Source organism: Lipotes vexillifer, unplaced genomic scaffold, assembly GCF_000442215.2.
Source record: "Lipotes vexillifer unplaced genomic scaffold, Lipotes_vexillifer_v1.1 scaffold1301, whole genome shotgun sequence".
NCBI lineage: Eukaryota > Metazoa > Chordata > Mammalia > Artiodactyla > Lipotidae > Lipotes > Lipotes vexillifer.
The window spans coordinates 180,414-202,644 of NW_006796479.1; the positions used below are offsets into that span (position 1 = coordinate 180,414).

The 22,231-nt window shown below is 33.4% G+C and overlaps 1 pseudogene; it reads left to right on the plus strand.

Annotated features, from left to right (window-relative positions):
- The window catches only part of LOC103081008 (ectonucleoside triphosphate diphosphohydrolase 6 pseudogene), a 44,754-nt pseudogene extending 31,579 nt beyond the window's left edge, over window positions 1-13,175 (plus strand).
- Window positions 13,176-22,231: the final 9,056 nt, after the last annotated feature.

Consider the following 22,231-nt stretch of genomic DNA (forward strand, 5'->3'; position numbering starts at 1 on the left):
CGTGTATCTTTTCGAATTATGGTTTTCTACAGATATATGCTCAGAAGTGTGATTACAGGATCACATGGTAGTTCTATTTTTCGTTTTTTTAAGGAACCTCCATACTGCTCTCCATAGTGGCTGAGCCAATTTACATTCCCACCAATAGTGTAGGAAGGTTCTTTTTTCTTCACACCCTCTCCAGCATTTATTATTTGTAGACTTTTTGATGATGGCCATTCTGACCAGTGTTAGGTGATATCTCATTGTAGTTTTGATTTGTATTTCTCTAATAATTAGCAATGTTGAACATCATTTCATGTGCCTTTTGGCCATCTGTATGTCTTCTTTGAAGAAATGTCTATTTAGATCTGCCCATTTTTTGATTGGTTTTTTTTTTATTTTCATATTGATCTGTATGAGCTGTTTGTATACCTTGGAGATTAATCCCCTGTTGGTCACATCATTTGCAAATATTTTCTCCCATTCTGTAAGTTGTCTTTTCATTTTGTTTATGGTTTCCTTTGCTGTTTAAAAGCTTTTACATTTAATTAGGTCCCATTTGTTTATTTTGTTTTTATTTACATTACTCTAGGAGACAAATCCAAAAAGATATTGCTGTGATTTACATCAAAGAGTGTTCTGCCTATGTTTTCCTGTAACAGTTTTATAGTATCCAGTCTCACATTTAGGACTTTAATCCACTTTGAGTTCAATTTTGTGTGTGGTGTTAGAGAATGTTCTAAATTCAATCTTTTACCTGTAGTTATCCAGCTTTCCCAGCACCACTTATTCGAGAGACAGTCTTTTATCCATTGTATATTCTTGCCTCCTTTGTCATAGATTAATTGAACATAGGTGCATGGGTTTATTTCTGGGCTTTCTATCTTGTTCCATTGATCAATATTTCTGTTTTTGTGCCAGTACCATACTGTTTTGATTACTGTAGCTTTGTAGTATAGTTTGAAGTCAGGGAGACTGATTCCTCCAGCTCTGTTTTTTCTTTTTCAAGATTGCTTTGGCTATTAGAGGTCTTTTATGTTTCCATACAAATGTAAAAATTTTTTGCTCTAGTTTTGTTAAAAATGCCATTGGTAGTTTGATAGGGTTTGCATTGACTCTGTAGATTGCCTTGGGTAGTACAGTCATTTTAAGTATATTGCTTGTTGCAGCCCAAGAACATGGTATATCTTTCCGTCTGTTTGTGTCATCTTTGATTTCTTTTATCAGTGTCCTGTAGTTCAGTCAACATGATACATCACATTAACAAATTGAAGAATAAAAACTATATGATTATCTCAATAGATGCAGAAAAAGCTTTTGATTAAATTCAACATTCATTTATGATAAAAACTCTCCAGAAAGTGAGCATAGAGACATATTTAATAAAGACCATATATGACAAACCCACAGTTAACATCATACTTGATAGTGAAAAGCTGAAAGCATTTCCTCTGAGATCAGGAAGAAGACAGGAATGTCTGCTCTTGCCACTTTTATTCCACATAGTTTTGGAAGCCCTAGCCACAGCAATCAGAGCAGAAAAAGAAATAAAAGTGACCCAAATTAGAAAAGAAGTAAAACTGTCACTGTTTGCAGATGACATGATACTATACATAGAAAATCCGAAAGATGCTACCAGAAAACTACTAGAGCTCATCAATGAATTTAGTAAAGTTTCAGGATACAAAATTAATACACAGAAACCTGTTGCATTTCTATACACTAACAACAAAAGATCAGAAGAGAAGTTAAGGAAACAATCACATTTACCATTGCAACAAAATAAAATACGTAGGAATAAATCTACCTAAGGAGGCTTAAGACCTGTACTCTTTCATTTCTTATTCTGGAGGTCTGTTCAAGAAAAATTCGTCCAGCTCTTGCCTGCCTAAAAAATGTATTTATTTTCACTTTATTTATGAAGAACAATTTTACTGATTTTACAATTCTAGATTAACAGTACTTTTTCTCTCATAATTTTTAATATGTAGTATCATTGTTTACTAAACTCCATTGTTTATTTGATGCAGTGAGATTTCATTCTAACTGTTTCCCTTCTTTTTATATTTCCTTTTCCCCATCTGATGGCTTTTAAAATATTATATTTTTGTGCAGCTTGACTATAATGTGCATAGGTGTACTTTTCTCTGGATATATTCTGCTTGACATGTGCTGAGCCCTATGAATATTTGGGTTGATGTCTTTAATCAATTTAAAAAATTCTAAATTATCATCCCTCATATATTTTTAATGCCTAATTCATTATTTCTCATATTTTTTTCTGGAATTTCAGTGATAGGTATGATAGACTATATGATATTTTCCTGTAAATTTCAGATTATCATTTCTTTCTTATTTTTAATTCTATTTTTCTGTAATGTAATTTCAACTGTGTTTGTATTTTTGACCTGTATTCAAATCCATTGAATTTTTTCTCTGGATAAACCAAAAAATGTTGTTATATAACAATTTTGATTTGAAGCATTTCCATTGTTCTTTTATTTATTTATTTATTTATTTATTTATTTTATTTCACTTTCATCTCTGTCATGTCAGGAATGCTGTTCCCCTTTTTCGTTAGATTCCTTAATGTATTTATCTTAGTTAACTTAAGTACATATATGATAATTCCAAAATCTATGTTATCTCTCTATCCTGTTTATTGACTTTTTCCTTTCTTGATAACGTACCATATTGTCTTGCTTCTTTTATGCTTTGTAATTTTGTTTTCACTACTATGTCAGGCATTTTGGTCAACTATCATTAGAAATTTGTGTAAGTAATATTTATATACAGAAAACTGCAGGCTTTCTCTTCTGTCAAGCTGAATCTTTTTTGAAACAATCAAGTCTGTGTGGGAATAGCTGGTATTATTATTATTATTTTAATCTTCTTGCCTTTGTTAGATTCAGTTCACTGCATACTTCAAATTATTTGAGTTCAGAGCCATAAGCTTCTATTTTGCAGGAAGGCAGATCTCAATGAGATTCCTCTGCATTAAGCCTCATAGTCCTGGGCAGTTGCGAACCAGAAGAGATCTCTCTCTTTCTTAGTTCTCCTGTCCCTCTTCCAAATGCATATATCCAGTGTTTAATACTCCCTATAAGATTCAGAGAGACTTTTTCTCAGTGGGTCCCAAGACTGTAATTTAGCAGTCTCTGTCATCTCTCCTGCTATTTCCCTAATTGTAGAGGGCTGCTGCCTTAAATCCAGTTAAAGCCTGAAGTGTCTATAGTGGTTATATCAGTTTTCCTACCTTGTCCTAATACTCTCAGGTCTCTCTTTGCCTCCATCCTTTCTACGAGCACTTAGTAAAGACTGGTGGAAAAAACTGTCTGATTGTTAAAGTCTGTCTTTACATCTGTTACTCTAGAGAATTTATACTCTTAGGCTCTCCCTCACTTTGCCTTTAAAAGAGTCATTAAAACTCTTGTCTACTTTCTTCTCTTTCCTTCTTCCTCCTATTACTCCACCAAAGATAAAAGAGTCCATGGGCCTCTTTGTTCACAAGAGATATTCATCAAATTGGTTGTTAGTTCATTGGTCTTCTTTGTGGCATGAGCTCTCTTATATGCTTAAATAATAGTTCCATTAATTTTCTAGCTTGTTTTCATTAGTACAGAGAATTCATAGTTCTCTTGTGACTACCTACATAATAGTGGAACGAGGACTTTTTCTCTGCTTCATTTGTGATGAAATTCTTCAGATTGTTTTGTGACTCACTAATGTGCTTTGTGTGTAGTCTATTGTTTCTCAAATCCTTAAGAGTATGCATAACTTAAATTTTATACAAGATTTCTACCTTTTCAAAATGTGTTTACTTAGTGCTGACATAATATCTGTATATATTTTTTGTTTCATAATTTGTTTATACATTTTTAGGACAAATATCCTAATTTTATCTCTGTGAACATCTTCAGTATTCTTAATATCCTTTTTAAGTTGTTAAGTAGAATTATTATTTCTGTTGTGAATTTATATTTTAATTATAACATTTGTTACCTTTTTATAATTAGGTTTCTCTCTTATTTTTAGATTTTTCTTTTATTATTTTAGATTTCTATCTCCTTTGCATTCTCTTTTCTTTTCTCTTCTCTCTCTCCCTCTCTCTTTCTCTCTCTCTCTACCTTTCTGGTTCTCTCTTAAATTCAACCTGTGAGGCTGGATCCAGTTTCTCATCTACGGAGTGTGTTTTAGCACCTGTTATGCTGTAGAAGCCAAATTTCTGACCATCATTGCATATGGGACTAAAGCCCCTTTAGACAATAGCTTAAGTGTGCTCACTATTTTTTCTACTATTATTATTATTTTTTTTAGTTGTAGATATTCATCTTTTTTATGAGCCTGATTTTGAAGCTTTCATTTTACACACTATCCATCATTGTAATATATTTGCAACAAAAATGATTATCATAGGTGAATTCAGAGCACTACTTTGGCTGTACAAGCCATCCCTCTGTTTTTTAACTATATTTTCCCCAAAAAGCTCAACAGGAATTTTTCCAACAAAATTTGTTATATTAGTTTAAATTTTTAAAAAATACATAATTAAATATATATACTAATTTAAATATATATATATACATATATATGTATATGACAGTCATAGAGTCTGAACAAAAGGAAACCTAAGCTATAATTCTATAGAGAGTTCAAGGCTCTAGGAAAAGCAGACTAACTAGATGCTAATTACACAAAGTATTTGCTTTTTTTTTCCAACTTCCTCTTCACTGTGATATGGAAAGGGCCTGTGAGCAAAAATGCTAGTTAACCTCCTTAACTTCCATTAGACTTTTGACTCAGTGCTATTTGGCAGTGTCTCCTGGGTAATTCAGAAAACTTTTGCTTAGTAACTATAGTGAAACAGACATTTTAAGTTCCTGAGATTTCCACTCGGTAGAGGCAGCAATTTAGGAACTTACGAAACTGTTCAATGCTAGTGTGGTATATTGAAAAAAGAAAAAACTAAAATAGATATGTAGAAAAACAACGTTTGGAAAAATAATCTAAATATAATTTAAACCTCCTACCTATACACAAATGCTTTCTTGAGCTTTGGTTGCTTTGATTTGCACCCTGAATCCTCTATTATTTACTAAATTGGATCTCTCAATATAGCATCACTATTCATTAGCTGATGAAATAACCAAGAAATTAAGCTAGTAAGTTATATAAAAATTCAGCTATTTTACAAATATTTTTGGAGAAAGAAGAAACACATAATATAAGTGGCTAAAAAAATGAGTATAAAATCTAATAAGTGCATTGCATGTACAATGTAGGTATCAACACCAATAGGACGGCTCATATAACTTTGTCTTCAAAAGATAGTTCAGAGGATAGATCAAATAGTGAACAGTAAAACTTTCAACAAAGTACAGCTTCATCCCTCTCAGGTAAAACTAAAATTGTTTTAATAATAATTATATTCATGACTGCTTTATTTTGTGTACCTCTTTGATTACATTATGCATTTACAATATACCAAGATTTATATGTTACACAAATAGAAAAACTATAATTTGGTTAAAAATATAGGCTTGTTCAAAGCTTAGAGAAACTTTATTTTGACAGTCATAAAAATGGAGGATAGGGCTTCCCTGGTGGCGCAGTGGTTGAGAGTCCGCCTGCCGATGCAGGGGACACGGGTTTGTGCCCCGGTCCAGGAAGATCCCACATGCCGCGGAGCGTCTGGGCCCGTGAGCCATGGCCGCTGAGCCTGCGCATCCAGAGCCTGTGCTCCGCAACGGGAGAGGCCACAACAGTCAGAGGTCCGTGTACTGCAAAAAAAAAAAAAAAAAAACTAATGGAGAATAGCTGAGAAATGTTAATTCAAAAAATTAATTGTTTTCATTTTCAACAAGTCATCTAAACCAATAGGAATAATAATTCCAGCAGAAATATAAATAAATCATACAGGAATATATAGTGGTACCTGAAGGGGCATTATAAGTTGTCTGGTTTCACAATTTCATCTTTCAGGTACAGAAACTAAGGCACAGAGAATATTAGTGGATTTTTCAAGTTTATATTAAAATAGTTAGTGGCAGACCCTGTCTCCTCATTTCCATCATATTTGTTTGCTTTCTTTAATGTGTAGCCCTTTCATAGCCTGCAATTTGAGCAAAGTCTTTTAGAGTTTAAATATAATGCCCTAATTTCTGTAATTTAGCTGTTTGAATATTTTTAAATGGCCTTTAGAGCCCAGAAATAAATGTCAAACCACAGGGGGATGTTTTGCCTTAAATCAGCAACCAAATCTTTCTTGGCTCTCGGAAACCTGATGGACACTCACATGTTGTCAGCTGCCTTAACTGCAACATGTAAATGAATGGCCAGAAGAATCTAGGCAGATGTTGTGAAAATACCTACTTTTTCTTTTGGCATCTATCCTCTCTGCTGTTTTTTGCCTGTTTAGTGTCTCCAAGATTTGGGCTACAATCAGTGCAGTTTTTTTCTAAGCCAGAAAAAGAAATCCATTTCTTATAATGATAAAATCCAATTGCTCTCACCTAGACTTACTAAAGTCCTATTGCCTGCTTTAAGATCTGGCCTTGGTGTATGTGTCAATATATTGTCTGGAAATACAGCAGTAGAGATAGCAGAGACAACACATCCAGCACCACAGCTAGGGCAAGAGGACTTCTTTTGATAATAAATGGACTTGCAACTTAATTATGTGTATTAGAAATGAAAAGGCATTAACTCTGCATAATGTTTCTAAGCAAAGGTAACCAGATGCTCTACTTTGACTAATTTATTTAGTTAAATACCCTTGTAACTTGATTGTTTCTAAATGTTTGTCTACTCCTCTATTTTTATTAACCTGCTAACTGCTGTGTATATAAAAATACATATTTGTAATGAAATATTATTACTCACTATATTCTAGTCTGAATTTTTATTTCCACCTGCTATTTATCTAGTAGTCTCCATGAAATTAAAGTAGGTTCTTTTTTTTTTTGGTAAATGAGATGGTTCTAAAAAATTAATACATTGTGTCTAATTTCTAATAGTACTTAATAGAGCAAGTCCAAAATTTAAAACCATGTAGGTCTTTATAGACAAATCTTTCTCTTTACTCACAAAACTTCATAAAGTAAACTTTCTGTCAGTAATTTTCTATATCAAACTATAAGCAAAAATATATGAAGAAAAAATGGAGAAGTTGATACTGGAATTCTTAAACTGAGTGAAATTACCAAATGATCATTCTTATTTACTTATTTTTATTGAAAAAAAAAGATATGCCTCTAACATTAAAAAAGCAATGCAATAAAAGTGTATGTTAGCAAAATATATCATTTGTAAAATAAACTATACTAGTAATCTTCAAAAAATTAAAGCAACTAAAATGCATATCTCATCTCTTGACAAGGTATATAAAGTTTCATGTTAATTGAGCAGTAGACTTTACTTATTTAAATTGATATGTCTATAAAATGCAACATTAAATAGTCATAAGAGCTGACAACTTGTATCCGAATTTATTGTTCCATGACCACAGTAAAGTGGGAAATACAGAGGTGCAAACATATTAAGTGCATATAAACATTATATGGTTCCAAATTTATGGGGGAAAAAAACAAGACCAGAGAAAAATTATGAAATAAAAGATCAAACCCCATTATATTTCAAATTCTTTAGTATAATCCTTATGTAATTTTTAGATTTCAAAATTATTTATCATATTACTAAAACCATAATTCCTTTTGAACCATAGTGAAATGAAAAACAATTTAAATAACCCAATTTCTAAGATAAATACATATTAAGTCAAGTCAATGGCAAGCAAAAGAAAGAAAGGAACAAAAATCACACTTTTCTTAGCTTTGAGATTGCAGTATTTCTTCTACAAAACAAAGTCAGTCTATCCATAGCTGCCAGGATTTTTTGTTTGTTTGATTATTTAACTTAATGTTATTTAATCCTCACTAAATATGCTTGAATATACCTACCTTCTTTAATAATATGAACTAAAAATATAAGGACTCTTATTTCCAAAATGTATTAATGGAAATAAGATATATTTTAAAAGGAAGACATGAGGGGAAAAAATAAGAATAAAGCTAAAATATTACTCCTCTGAGCTGCCTATATAACAAAAATATCTCTATAAAATTTTATTATACATGTATTCCATTAATTTCTGCATACCATATCTGTGTCACACATATTAAATTGTGTGTTAACCAAAGGAAAAAATCTGGAAGTTTAGGTATCAAAACATGAACAGGGTTTTTTTAATTGGTAGTGGGAATTCTAGGTATATTTTACCATTTTGTTTACACTTAACTGTATGATCTGTTTGTTTTTTTTTTCTTTCTCTTTTCTGATGAGCATACATTAGTTTTATAACTTAACAAGTCTATTTCCAATTTGGAAGAAAAATAAAGTGAACATCTTTTAGTTTTGAAAATAATGTTTATTGAATTATTGATCTGTTCAAAATTGATCTTAGTACTACTTTTTAAAGTGATTGGAAAGCATCATGTAATAATATGAGGTGTCTATCATAAATTTAGATCTATGTGTGGATATTTTCTAAATTTTAAGATAAAGTCAATTTTTTACAAATTAAATTATGTTTTGATTCTTATTTACATTAATAATTTGGAGTTGCTGTGTCTTAATTTCTTCTTGGTGTAAAGTTGACAATGGATATTGACTTTTTGACTGTTTCTGAGTTTTCCTTCTTTGCCTTACTACTTCTTTGTAGTAGATAGGATACATCCTTCTTCAAGAGATTGAGAGCTTTACTAAGTGGCTTGAAAAGAAGTGTTTTATTTTCTAAGTATAACAAAATATTTGAGGTGTATAGTTAAAAAATTACTGAGATATAATTGAGATTCAAAAACTACACTTATTTACTGTAAAAAAAATCATGACTTAGATGTATGCATACATCCATGAAACCATCACCACTATCAAGGTAATAAGCATATCCATCTCCTCCAAAAGATTCCTAATGCCCCCCCCGCCTTTTTTGAGAGGTTTGGGAGGGGAAAGAACACAACATGAGATCTACCTTCTTTACAATTTTTTAAATGCACCTACAATATTAACTACAACATAGACACTGTGTTGTACAGCAGATCTTCAGAATTTATTCATCTTGCATAACTAAGTGATTCAGAACTATGAGGGCAACATCTCATGATTTCTGTGGTTTTATTCACAATGTCAATCCTGCAACTTCAGTCATCCTATTTATATTTAACACAGGAGGAAGGGAGAAAGAGATGGCACCAGCAAAATCACTTCCTTGCATCAGGAAAGTAAAAGCTTTCCCAGAAGCTTCCCAGCAGTTTTGCTTTTGTTTTCTATGGTAAAAATTGTTTTACCTGCCAATGGAAACAGTGAAGACTGTGAAGTTGGCAAGGAAGAAGTCATTTGGGAATGGGCATTGAGTTAGCCAACTATTTCTCTGTTTCCTTCTGAAACGTTACTTGGCTCTAAGTTTTGTTCAGCAGATCTCATGTATTGAATAATACAACAATCACTCCTTAAGCAATCTCTTAAAATCACCCACCTCATGTTACCTCTTCCCAAAACCATACCCATACCTCACCTCTGAGTTCCATACCCATATGCACATATACTACCAACCAGACTTCTTCCTTTAAATAGTGTATGTATTAGATGTATCAGATAACTCAGTGTACACCATTTTGGATAACTGCTAACAAACAGTCATCCTCTGACTCCAAACATGTACACACACAACAATAACTACTACCACGCACAGACAATAGACTCAGCTCATGTGAATTAAGTAAAAGTTAGAATCCAGGTCTTTACATGGATTCCCCCTTGCTCATTACCACCCACCATGACCCACTTAATGAAACTTAAGATATTATTTGATTCTCTCCTCTCTTCCCTGTTACAGATATAATTACATTAATTTAGGTTCTTAATTGCTGACACAAACTACTGCAAGATCCTCTAGGCGCCAAACCTCCAGTATCTTTATTCCCTAACATCTCTTTAAATAATACCATGTGTGTTATTTTAAATGTATAAAAGGCTTAAAATGTCACTCTATTGAAAACCCTTTCATTGATTCCTAGTACTAAGTACAAGCACCTAAATGTGGAATTTACTATTCCCTTTTCTCACCTATCCCCTTCATTGTTCTAGCCATACTGAACTATTTGCATTTATATGCAAGTTTGTGCAAATTGTAATACACAGCTGGGCATGAACTCTAATCATTCATCTGCCTTTGAATTCTAGCTCACCTGTATGACCCATTACTGTGACATTTGTGATTTTTTAAATCATTTTCTCCATAAAGGTTATAACCATCCTTCCTACTTAGTTAGCATTCTAATTTGCCATAATTTTATTATAGAAACAAGTCACTTATTTGCGCTCTGTTTCTCATACTAGAATGTGAGCATCTTGGAGGCAGTAAATCTTGTTTCCCTCTGAATCTTCAGGGCCTAGAGCCTTACAGAACATGCAGTCCAATAAGATTGGTGTCCTTATAAACAGAACAGACCCCAGAGCTTGCCTGTGCTCTCTTTCTCTCTGCAAGCCTATGTGACACAAACAGAAGGTGCCATCTCCAAGTCAGGAAGAGAATCCTCACCAGCACTAACACTGTTGACATCCTGATATTGGACTTCCAGCCTCCAGATTTTGCAGAGAACAAATTTCTCTTGTTTAAGCAGTTCAGTCTGCATTATGTTTTTATGGCAGCCTGAGCAAACCAATACAATTTGTGGATCAATTGTTCATTTAATTTAACCTGTTGAATAGTATAGATTGTGCTAATAAAATTCATCAGAGACCTGCTTTTTTATGAGAAAATAAAATACACAAAGATTGAGTTTATAGCAGTTACAACATAAGGAAACTTGCATTACATTTATGCAGTAAGTTTAGCAGATTGTCAGATCATGGGGTAAAATTACTGAGTCTGAATAATTTAATTCATGCTTGTATTCAGAATCAGTATCAGGAAGCAACAATGTAAAATTCATTTCCAGAGTCAAAATCTTTTTATTTTTTTAAATTGAAACATAGTTGATTTACAAAGCTGTGTTAGTTTCAAATGTACAGCAAAGTGATTCACTTTGAAAAAATATATATATATATATTCCTTTTCACATTCCTTTCCATCATAGATTATTACAAGATATTGAATATAGTTCCCTGTGCTGTATAGTCAGTCCTTGTTTATTTATTTTATATACACATTGGTGTGTATCTGTTAATCCCAAACTCCTAATTTATCCCTCCCACCACCCCTTTCCCCCTTTGGTAACCATAAATTTGTTTTCTATGTCTGTGACTCTATTTCTATTTTGTAAGTTCATTTGTATCATTTTTTTTTTTACTCTTTTTACTTTTAAATTTTGTTTTCTCTAAGTGTCCTTTAATTTGAAAACTCAGGAAGACTAAATATATCAGTAATTCTTGTTCACAGTGTAGGGCTTTTCTTCTGTGGAATAGAGACTGATAATATATTTTATGTAAGTTACTTTAAATTTAAATACCGTTGATTACTTATTAAATTACCATTTGTACAATCATAAACCTCTATATAAAATGAATCTAAAAATAAATAATTTTGCTATCCGTATTGACCTTTCCCCTGCTTTATAAATACAGTATATTTTAATTACACTGATTAACAAAAACAAAGACACAATGAATTGAGCAAGTTAAAAAATTTTTAGCAAGTCTGAGTGCTAAGATAATTAAGGGACTTAAAAAGATTACACTGAGACAAGAAAAGAAGATTAAGAATTTCTATCATTTTTATCTATGAGGGAAATTACTAGGTGCATTTTTATGGTTATTATTACTGCTTGAAAAATGAACTTAAAAGAAATATGACAATTAGAATAGGAGATGAAATTTCAGTAAATTTCCTGGAATTGAATCCAGGCCCTGCTGCTTCTTTTCTTTATGACTTTGGGCAATTTATTTAACCTCTCTGAACTTCAGTTCCTTGCACTGTAAAAAAGGAATAATATGGGACTCACCTTCTAAGGTTGATGTAAAAATCGCATGAGCTTACATACGTAAAGTGCTTGGCATAGTGCCTGACACCTAATAACACCCAATGAAAGTTAGCTATCTCATAATAATGCTAATAGGTGTTAATAACTCATTTTGTATTTGATATTTAAAATGAACTTAACACATTTACATTAGGTAAATAGAGATATACCTACAAGACCTGTCATAAATGTCAGAGACATGTCTAGTTCACTCTACCATCTATGATCATCCAGGGAGTTGAACTTTTGAGCCCTATGAAAGAGGTTTACCTATAAAAATTAAAATATACATCACCTTCCTGATATACTGTGTGGAGCAAAATGTTTATTTTTCACCATAAGGCAAATGATTCTAAAACATAGTTTCTGTATAATACAGAGAATCCGTTGAAGGAATCAGGAAATTACCAGATTATCTTGATACAAATTTACCTTCACACACACACACACACACACACACACACACACACACACACACACAACAAAAACTCAGCATCCCCCAAAATAAGCAACTATCAGGTGAAGACTCACAAAGACCACACACACACTAAAACTCAGCATCCCCCAAAATAAGCAACTATCAGGTGAAGACTCACAAAGAAATTTAAAAATTATTTTAAAAATACATGAAACCAATAAAGGGAAAGCTCAGGTATAAATGTTATTTACACACCAATAAAATACTTAGTTTCTTTTTTCTTAATATATACAAACACTTTCTAATTTGACAATCTAAGGTGTTTTGGAGTAATAATACAGAATAAGATGGATTAGGGGAAAATATGAATGGAAACTTCCAATTTTTAAAAAATAATACATGAGTGTACTAGTCAAGAGCTAAAAAAATATGGCAAGTATAGTGGTGAGGAGAAGAAATTATCATTAATTACTTTTCAACAGCAGTGCCAGTGTTTCAAGGTTGTCTTCTGCCTGCAGATTTATTAGCTTCTTCATGGAATATGTCACAAGGGAGGTATTTTTGAAGCAATAACAGAAGTGTGTGAAAAATCTCAATATGATGTGTGAGTGTAATCGCCTTCTTGCAGATGTTAATTCCCTGCTTGTTGCAACTAGAAAGCAGGTGCCAACATATTTGTGAATGCTCTTTCCTTCTGGACAGCACACCAGCAAGTTGGGAAAGAACCCTGTAACATGCTAGATGCCATTGATACGTAATAAATCTTAGTAGTTCAAAAGTCTTTCCAAATGCATGAGTAGTTTCAACTAATACTTAGCCCCCTTTAAATTGGAAGATGAAATGAGACAATTGAAGCTGATTGTGTTCTCTGAGCTTGGAGATGAGATATTTCTTCATCACATGTTGTCTTTGATGAACTCTCAACAAATAATGGATGTTTTCAAATACCTTCCAAAGTGAATTTAGTTTCAAAAAGAAAATGTCCTTTTTCAAAGCACAGTTCTTTAATGAAAAAAAAAGCATAATAATAAAAGAAAAACTCAATAAGAAATGTAAACTTTCAAGGTCACATAGGATAACTTTGTAATCCAAAGGCGACAGAAAGGAGAAAAATGAATCTGAAGAAATGAAAAAGCCAAGATCAGTAAAAGAAAGTTTATATTCTCTTTACAGGACACATAGATTAGAAAGAAATGTACAGCAAAAAATATTAGGTTTTTTTGTGTGTGTGTACTGGATCAATATGAACTTCTGAACTGACAACTCATGGTAAAATATAGTACATTTTACCCAAGAGATGACCTTAACTATCTAATATAATGATTTTTTTGTCTGAACAAATACAGAAGAAAATGAGTTTTCTGTGTTGTCACTGTATTTTAATTGTACTGTATTTTCCATGTACTGAGAACTTCTATTAATATCCTCTAGAACTATGAATGGAGGAAGTAAAGTGGACTAAAACTGAAGTTTTAGCATGTGCAAAACATAGTTTTATAAACATTGGATGTGTAAAATAGTTTAATTTCTTCAAAAAGTCTAAAATACTCTTATTTTCCTAATTTGAAAATGAGGAAATTGAAGCATGGAATAATCATGTAACATTCCCAAGCAGTTAATTTGTGCCACATCAAAGATCTGAACCAATGCTATTTGTCTCCAAAAGTACCTTCTAAACTTTTTGTAATAAGAAAATCATAAGGATGGATGAATCAAAAGAAGAGTTTACCTCTAGTTAAGGAAATGCACCTAACATTTAGAGTTGAGATGAGAACATGAAAAAAAATAGGAAAGAAGCAGTTGAGAGATAAAGAATAAAAGAAAAACAAGAAAAGCATTACTATGCTTTGTATCTTACTAAATCTGATTACTTACACATAAGCCAATATTTCTTTAAAAAAAAAGTGTTGGGAGCATTTTTGTTAATAGTTATTTTGATTAGAGCTTAATCATTTTCACTGGGTCAGATGAAACCTATCTGATTTTAGAATAGGAATGTTGAAAAATTGAGTAGGATGGCTAAAATCACCATCATACAATAATGAAACAAATGCTTATAAAACATGGAAGGTTTAAGGCCAAATCCAGTTTTCTTTTTCTTTTCTTTTCTTTTTTTTTCTATCTCTCAGGTAATACTAAGTTCTTCTTTAACTAAACTTGGAAGTTTGTTCTAAATAATTTCTTAGAAAGATGCATTGTGTTGACCGGTTCCCTTTATTCAACAGATATTTGTTGACTATCTATACCAGAGTGTGTTCCAAATGCTTGAAATACTTCAGTGAAGAAAACTTTGAGAAAAAGAAGGTGGTGGAGGAGGAAGAGGAGGGGGAGGGGGAGAGGAAGGGGAAGAAGAAGATGAAGAAGGAGAAGAAGAATAAGAAGGGGTGGGGGCTTCCCTGGCGGCGCAGTGGTTGGGAGTCCGCCTGCCGATGCAGGGGGCACGGGTTCGTGCCCCGGTCCGGGAAGATCCCACATGCCGCGGAGCGGCTGTGCCCGTGAGCCATGGCCGCTGAGCCTGCGCGTCCGGAGCCTGTGCTCCGCAACGGGAGAGGCCACGACAGTGAGAGGTACGCGTACCGCAAAAAAAAAAAAAAAAAAAAAAGAAGGGGTGGGGAGAAGGAGAAATAGTAGTGGAGGAGGAGAAAGCGGAAAAAGAAGAGGAAGAGGAAGAAGGTGAAAAGGGAAATAAAGAAAAGAAAGACAAGACACATCCTCTTTACTTTTGTGGAGCTTAAATTACATCAGTAGGAGATCTATACAACACTGTTGATACACTAAATAAGTACCATTTATTATGCTAGAGGGTGATAAGTGCTTTCTCAGAAGGTTATGTTATGCATAGGGATTGAAGTGTGCGTTATAATTTCCAAAGGGAGGTTGTGGTGGGCCTCGCAAAGAAGGGCCGATCTGAGCCAGTGATTGGAGGTAAGAGTCATGAGGAAATCTGAGGACGTATTTTCTAGGCAGATGGACTACCAGGGCAAATGTCCTAAGCAGAGGTATGACTGGCATGCTCCAGGAACAGCAAGACTATCACTCCCACCACCCCCACCCCCATCCCCATATGATTTGAAGAGAATGAGCTCTAGGAAGAGCAGAAGATGAAGTTAGAGAGGAAGCAGGTGTCAAATCACATGGAGGTGCTTGTAGCCCATTTCAGGGCATTATGTTTTTACTTACAGTTAAATGGGAACCTGTTGCAGGATTTTGAGCAGAGGAGTGAAATAATTTCACATACCATGAAAGAACCACTTTGGCTTCTTTGCTAAGAATAGGCTGAATGAGGGCAAAGGTATAGTACAGGTAGGAAGTCAATGCAGTAATATAGATTATCAAAGAGGATGGCTTGGATCAGAGTGATAATTGGTGAGATGTTAGTGAGATAGTGGGAAGTAGTTGGATCCTGTTTATATTTTAAAAGGGGAGCCAGAAATGTTTCCAAATGTCTAGAATGAAGGAAAAATACACTGAAGAATGATGCCTAAAAATATGTAAAGTAAAGTTGTCATCAAGTGAGACAGAGAAGTTGGCAGGCAAAGTAGATTTGGAGGGGGAATATGAAGGGTACACTATTAGATATGTAGAATTTTAAATGTCTATTAGACACTAGTTGAGATGTTTAGTAGGCAGCTGGACTAATGAATCTGGGTTTCAGGTGAAAAGGACTAGAAATTATATTTGGGTGTCATTGGCACATAAATCACGAGGCTGCTTGCAATAACCACTGTAATAAAGAAGTGTAGAAGAGGTCTGAAAGTCTAAGTCAACATTACGAAGTCAGAGACAAAAGAAGAAAAAGAAGACAAGAATTAGGAGAACAAACAAGAAAAACAGTGCCCTGGAGGCAAAATGAGGAAAGTTTATCAAGAAAGATATAAAGAACAGCAGAATTTTATGCTGCTGATGGGTCATGTTAGATAAAGAATGAGAATCACATATTGGATTTAGTAAGGTAAAGATCACTGATTATATCAACAAGAGCACTTCTGCTAGAACTGGCATAATGTATGATCATTGTGGCTCCAAGACAATATGTGGAGAGAATTGGGAAACAGTGTGGGTTTCATGGAGCTTACCTGAAAAGGGAAGCAGAGGAATGGATTTGTCTTTGGTAAGGAAAATAGGATCAGATCACAAGAAATCATATTTTTAAATGAAAGAAATTTAAGAAATTTTTATGCCGATGACAAAAGTCTGCTATAATGGTTAATTTTAGGTGTTAGCTTGAGTAGTCTATTTTGCCCAGTTACTTGGTCAAATGCTGTTTAAATTGGTAGACTTTCAGTAAAGTGTAGGTGGGCCTCATCAAATCAGTTGAAGGTCTTAAAAGAAAAAATTCTGAAATCTCCCTAGGAGAAAAGAATTTTGCCTTCAGACCTGTCTTTCTCTCTCTCTCTCTCTCTCTCTTTCTCTCTCCTTCTCTCTCCCGATCCTACTCTGATTGGTCCCATTTCTCTGGAGAACCCTGACTAATATGGCAGTAAGCAGGAAAAATTACTGGGATGATGTCCTTGAGTGAGTAAAAGGGAAATAATCTAGTATACATGTAAAGGGAATCACTATAGTTAAGAAATGGTCAATTCTTTAGTGGAGTTCTTAAAATTGTTATACCATGAACATTTTCAGCATGCTGGAGAAGCCTACTGATTCCTAGTCAAAGTAATATTTTAGGACTTCAAACAAAACTAATCACATGTAAATGCATGTATTTTTATAATATTAAAAACATAAACTTTTATTATAGTGAACTGTATTTCTCTATTAACAGTTTAAATAAGTTCAAGTGGTATGTTTGCCAGTGTTTTCAAAGTTGTGATTACTGTAAAGGATACTTACACTATTGCAGTGCAATATGAAAATTATCTGTGCTTTCAAACAATGACAAGTTACAGATATTGCAATTCAGTGTTTGCCTATATTCATCTTTTAAAGAAATATAAAATGTCAGTTAGGAATTATTAAAAATAAGGATATAGCTTTTTTTCCTACAAATTCATGGGCCCCCTAATTTCCATTCATGGGAAATTTGGGGGATGCTGGCACCCAGTTTAGTACCTGCTCTACAGTGATTAAAAGGCAGTTAGAGGAAATGGTGCAGATGCTGTTAAGTGGGTAGAATTGGTAGTGGAAGTTGGAAAGTTTGTGTCTAATTGCCTCTAATGATGTAAGACACAAGTTCCTCAGCTGCAGATGAGGAATAAGAGATGTGGAGATATGGAGAGAGGAGAGGATGGATAATAATGGGCTGGAAGAATGAATGTCCTAGGGAAGCATCGTATGATTGCAAATTGAATTAAGATTTCACTTGAGGTTCAAGTCATAAATTTAAAGTGAAATCAGTCAATGTAGTTGTGCATTTATCTCCATTCATGGTAATCTTTAAGGATGGAGATAAATAGCAGCTGAAGTGTTGGATTTAATCAGAGTGTGGTTTTGCCACTTGAGTATGAGGAAGCATGAGGCGGGGGCACAGAAATTAAGTGTGTGTACTTGACTATGGAATTCAAGATGGGCAAAGGAGGTTGACAAGGACATTAGGAGATAAGGAACAGTGAAACTGATAGAATCAAAATATTGATAGCTTTGATGATATATATGATTGTTGGGGTCTGGGTTAGGTAGTGAGTTATAAATACATGGACCTAGAAGATATTACCATGCCTCTCACAAAGGGACAAATTTATTTTTTAACATCTTTATTGGAGTATAATTGCTTTACATTGTTGTGTTAGTTGCTGCTGTATAACAAAGTGAATCAGCTATATGTATACATATATCCCCATATCTCCTCCCTCTTGTGTCTCCCTCCCACCCTCCCTATCCCACTCCTCTAGGTGGTCACAAAGCACCAAGCTGATCTCCCTGTGTTATGTGGCTGCTTCCCACTAGCTATCTATTTTACATCTGGTAGTGTATATATGTCCATGCCACTATCTCACTTCGTCCCAGCTTACCTTTCCCTCTCCCCATGTCCTCAAGTCCATTCTCTATGTCTGAACCTTTATTCCTGTCCTGCCCCTAAGTTCTTCAGAACCATTTTTTTTTTTTTAGATTCCATATATATGTGTTAGCATACTGTATTTGTTTTTCTCTTTCTGACTTACTTCACTCTGTATGACAGATTCTAGGTCCATCCACCTCACTACAAATAACTCTGTTTCATTTCTTTTTATGGCTGAGTAATATTCCATTGTATATATGTGTCACATCTTCTTTATTCATTCAACTGTTGATGGACACTTAGGTTGCTTCCATGTCCTGGCTATTGTAAATAGTGCTGCAATGAACATTGTGGTACATGACTCTTTTTGAATTATGGTTTTTTCAGACTATATGCCCAGTAGTGGGATTGCTGGGTCATATGGTAGTTCTATTTTTAGTTTTTTAAGGAACCCTCATGTTCTTCTCCATAGTGGCTGTATCAGTTTATAGGGCAAGAGGGTCCCCTTTTCTCTACACCCTCTCCAGCATTTATTGTTTGTAAGTTTTTTGATCACAGCCATTAGGGACAAATTTTAAAATAATTGAGTGTTTCTTTTATCCAGCACTCTTCATGAAATATCAAAGGAAAAGATCTTTCACAGAAGAAAATTCTCAGAAAGGGACATAGTATTCTGAACAAGTAATTGCCACAAAGTCCTACTGCAGGATGGGGAAAACTGGTCTGGATCACATAAATACTATTTTTCATTTATGCTACACTGTAGAAATCCCAGTTCAGGTGTCCCACAATGGACTGAATATTTGTGTCCCTCCACCCCAAATCCATATGTTGAAATCCTGAGGCTTGTGAGACATCAAAGATATGTCTAAAAGACAATAAGAAAGGTGAAGTAGGTAAAAAGCTCTGGAATGCAGTAGCTATTCTTTTTCCATAGTGATACTCTTTCAAACCAGGGTTAAAGGATAAGATTAACTGTTTTTAAAATTATTTCATAAACACAGAGTGCTTAGTGTCAAGCACTTGAAATATAATTGCAGTACTGCATGGTGCTACCTATAGAAAGAATGGGAATAGCTTGAGTCCCAAGCAGCATCAAAATCAGATGTCTATTTCAAGGAGGAGAAGGTGGTAAAGAACACTGAGAAATAAAAGAAATATCTTAGTACAATTGGGAAGGGAGAGGGGAGAGAGAGACAAGAACTGAATAAAGGAGAAAAGAGAAAGGGGATGAGGTTTTACAATATACAGGGAAAAAATAATGTTACTGAAGGAAAGAAATAAATGCTGGCAATAAGACTAGTAAAGTATGGTAAAGTGAAATTTGTAAAATACTTGATAAGGAAAAACATAAATCAAAAGAAAGAACATTCTAATTAATGTCAAGATGTATAAAACTTTTGCACTTTATTCTCTTCCATATTACGTATCTTTATTAAAATTAGGATATATTGGTAGTTCTCACCAAGTACTCCTTTATTTATAAATCTAGATGTAATGCAGTTTAGACTTTCTGTTAATATTGTTTATTTTATTAAATAAAGCAGCCTGTAAAGAGAAAATTAAGATGCAGTCACATATTAGCAGCTTAAATCAAGTCCCTCATAGATTTTTTTGCTAAAATGTTTCTAACCCACATAGTACTAGAAAATACTGTACAATTTTAGGGATCATGGACCGTATTATATTCATTTCTTTATCTCAAGGACACTTATAAGATTGACTGGAGTAGAGTAGACTTAGATTATTTACAACAAAAGATACTTATTTTCTCAAGTTATCATTAATATTTTCCAGAAAATACTTTATTTTTTCTGAGAGGCTGGTGGTGGGCAATTTCTGATTTGATATCTACTTTTGAGAGATTCCACAGCACATACATGGATGGTAATAATCTTTTATTACAGAATAGTCTCCAAAATGATCAGAGAAAGCAATAAAATTCTAATTTAATTCCAAAACTATCATTTGTTTTGGTACATTTGAATCATAAAATCTATGTTTCATTTTATGCAGTGCCAGCAACAGCTTCCACTAAACTACATAACAGTGTTTACTAAGGCATTCAGCTTTTCTGAGAAGTGGGATTTGAGGAAGAGCAGGAAAGGTATTGGGGAAGAGGTTTGAAAAATATTAAAACACATATTTCTTTGATACATGTTGCCATGAATTTATATACAATGGTCACACTACCAGGTTTATTATCTTTGAAGCATAAATTAATCATTTATAAAATCAGGAACATATTATGGAACATACAAGTGATTGTAACACCTTCCAACGTCTGAATACAAAGCTAAAACTGTTCTTGCTCATGGATTTCTAGTTTCATTAAATCATAGAAAATGAGTTTTATGACCAGTCCTCCAGTTGGGCAAATATTCACATGCCACACAACATTTCACAGATTTATATGAAAAGCAATCTGTAACCATATGCATATTAGAAACGAGAAAATGAATCTTCAAATATACACGGGTTTCCATAGGTGCACAGCTGTACAAATTTGAAGTTTTCCTTCCAGCGGGTTGACCTGTTGCCCTTTTACTGTAGGGTGACTAATAGTGATTAAGCTTTACAAGAAATTAAACATAAAATTACCTTTACAAAAAATTAAAATTAGACATAAATAGTGTTCTGGTTTTTGTGTTTTTGTTTGTTTGTTTGTTTGTTTTTGTACTGGTGACATATGAGAACAACCTATACAGTTACAGTTTTACCCAAAATGAGAAAAGAATTTTGCATCATCCACAGTTCTCATACCCAGAAATACAAGGGTGTTACAGGGTCACATATTTAGTTTAGTTTAGTGTCACAGAATTTATTTGCTTATTCTTTTGTATAGCAACAGAAGTGTCATTAATATAAAAATAATACTTATCAAGACATTTTGGTCAAGATTAAAATGTTTTAATCACTTGCATAATCAGAGATAATTTACTATCTATGCATTTTCCAAAAATCTGTTTCTTAATCTTTTAATGATAGCATAAATATAATAGCATTAAGTATAAAACATATAATAGCATAAATACCACCTAGGATTTCCCCTCCTCCCTCCCTTTCTCCCTCTTCGGCATCCTCTCTCTCTCTCCTAGTATCAGAATTTAATGATTTCTTAATTTCCTCCTACACATGGTTAATTGCTAGAATGCAAAGATGTACAAGAGAGCATATTACATTGTTCTTTTCTTCTTTTATAAAGAAATAAAATTATGATAGGATGCATTTTATCTATATAAACAATTCCAAGGGCTTTACTCTTAAGTTTTATAAAGACAGAGAGTTTTTTCTTTGACTTAGTGCTAAAAGGACTTGGAAGTTTGCCTGGCATATAATACACTTTCAAAAACTACTAAAATAAAACAAAGCCTACTAAGTCCATGTGGATATTGTTACAGATCTTTAGGCAATCAATTACCATTAAAGTGTAAATTGTATTATTTGCTTATAGACTAGCCTTTCATATTTTCCTCATTGAAATTGTGTTCAACTAAATGCTAAGCTCTACATGTGAAATTATTTCACATGATGTAAAAGTAATAATTATTTTTGAGTATATCTTGCAATGGATAAATTGTCTATCATAGCTTTTAATATAGTTTACATTTTAAGTTCTTGAGATCATTCTAAGCTACTTTTAGATTTTCTTAAATGTATTCTATAATCACACAAATAGTACTTTATCCTCTACAGGCTTCTCTGGACAAATTAAGTCATTAATGTATTTTTCTTGCTTGATAGTCCCTTCAACAAATTCCTAAGCAGAATGAAATCCCACCAGTGGCCTCTTTGACCCATAAACCTAATGTTTTGAAGTTTGGTAGTTGTAACAATATGTTACATTCTCAAAAATGGGTGTTTTTGGAATGA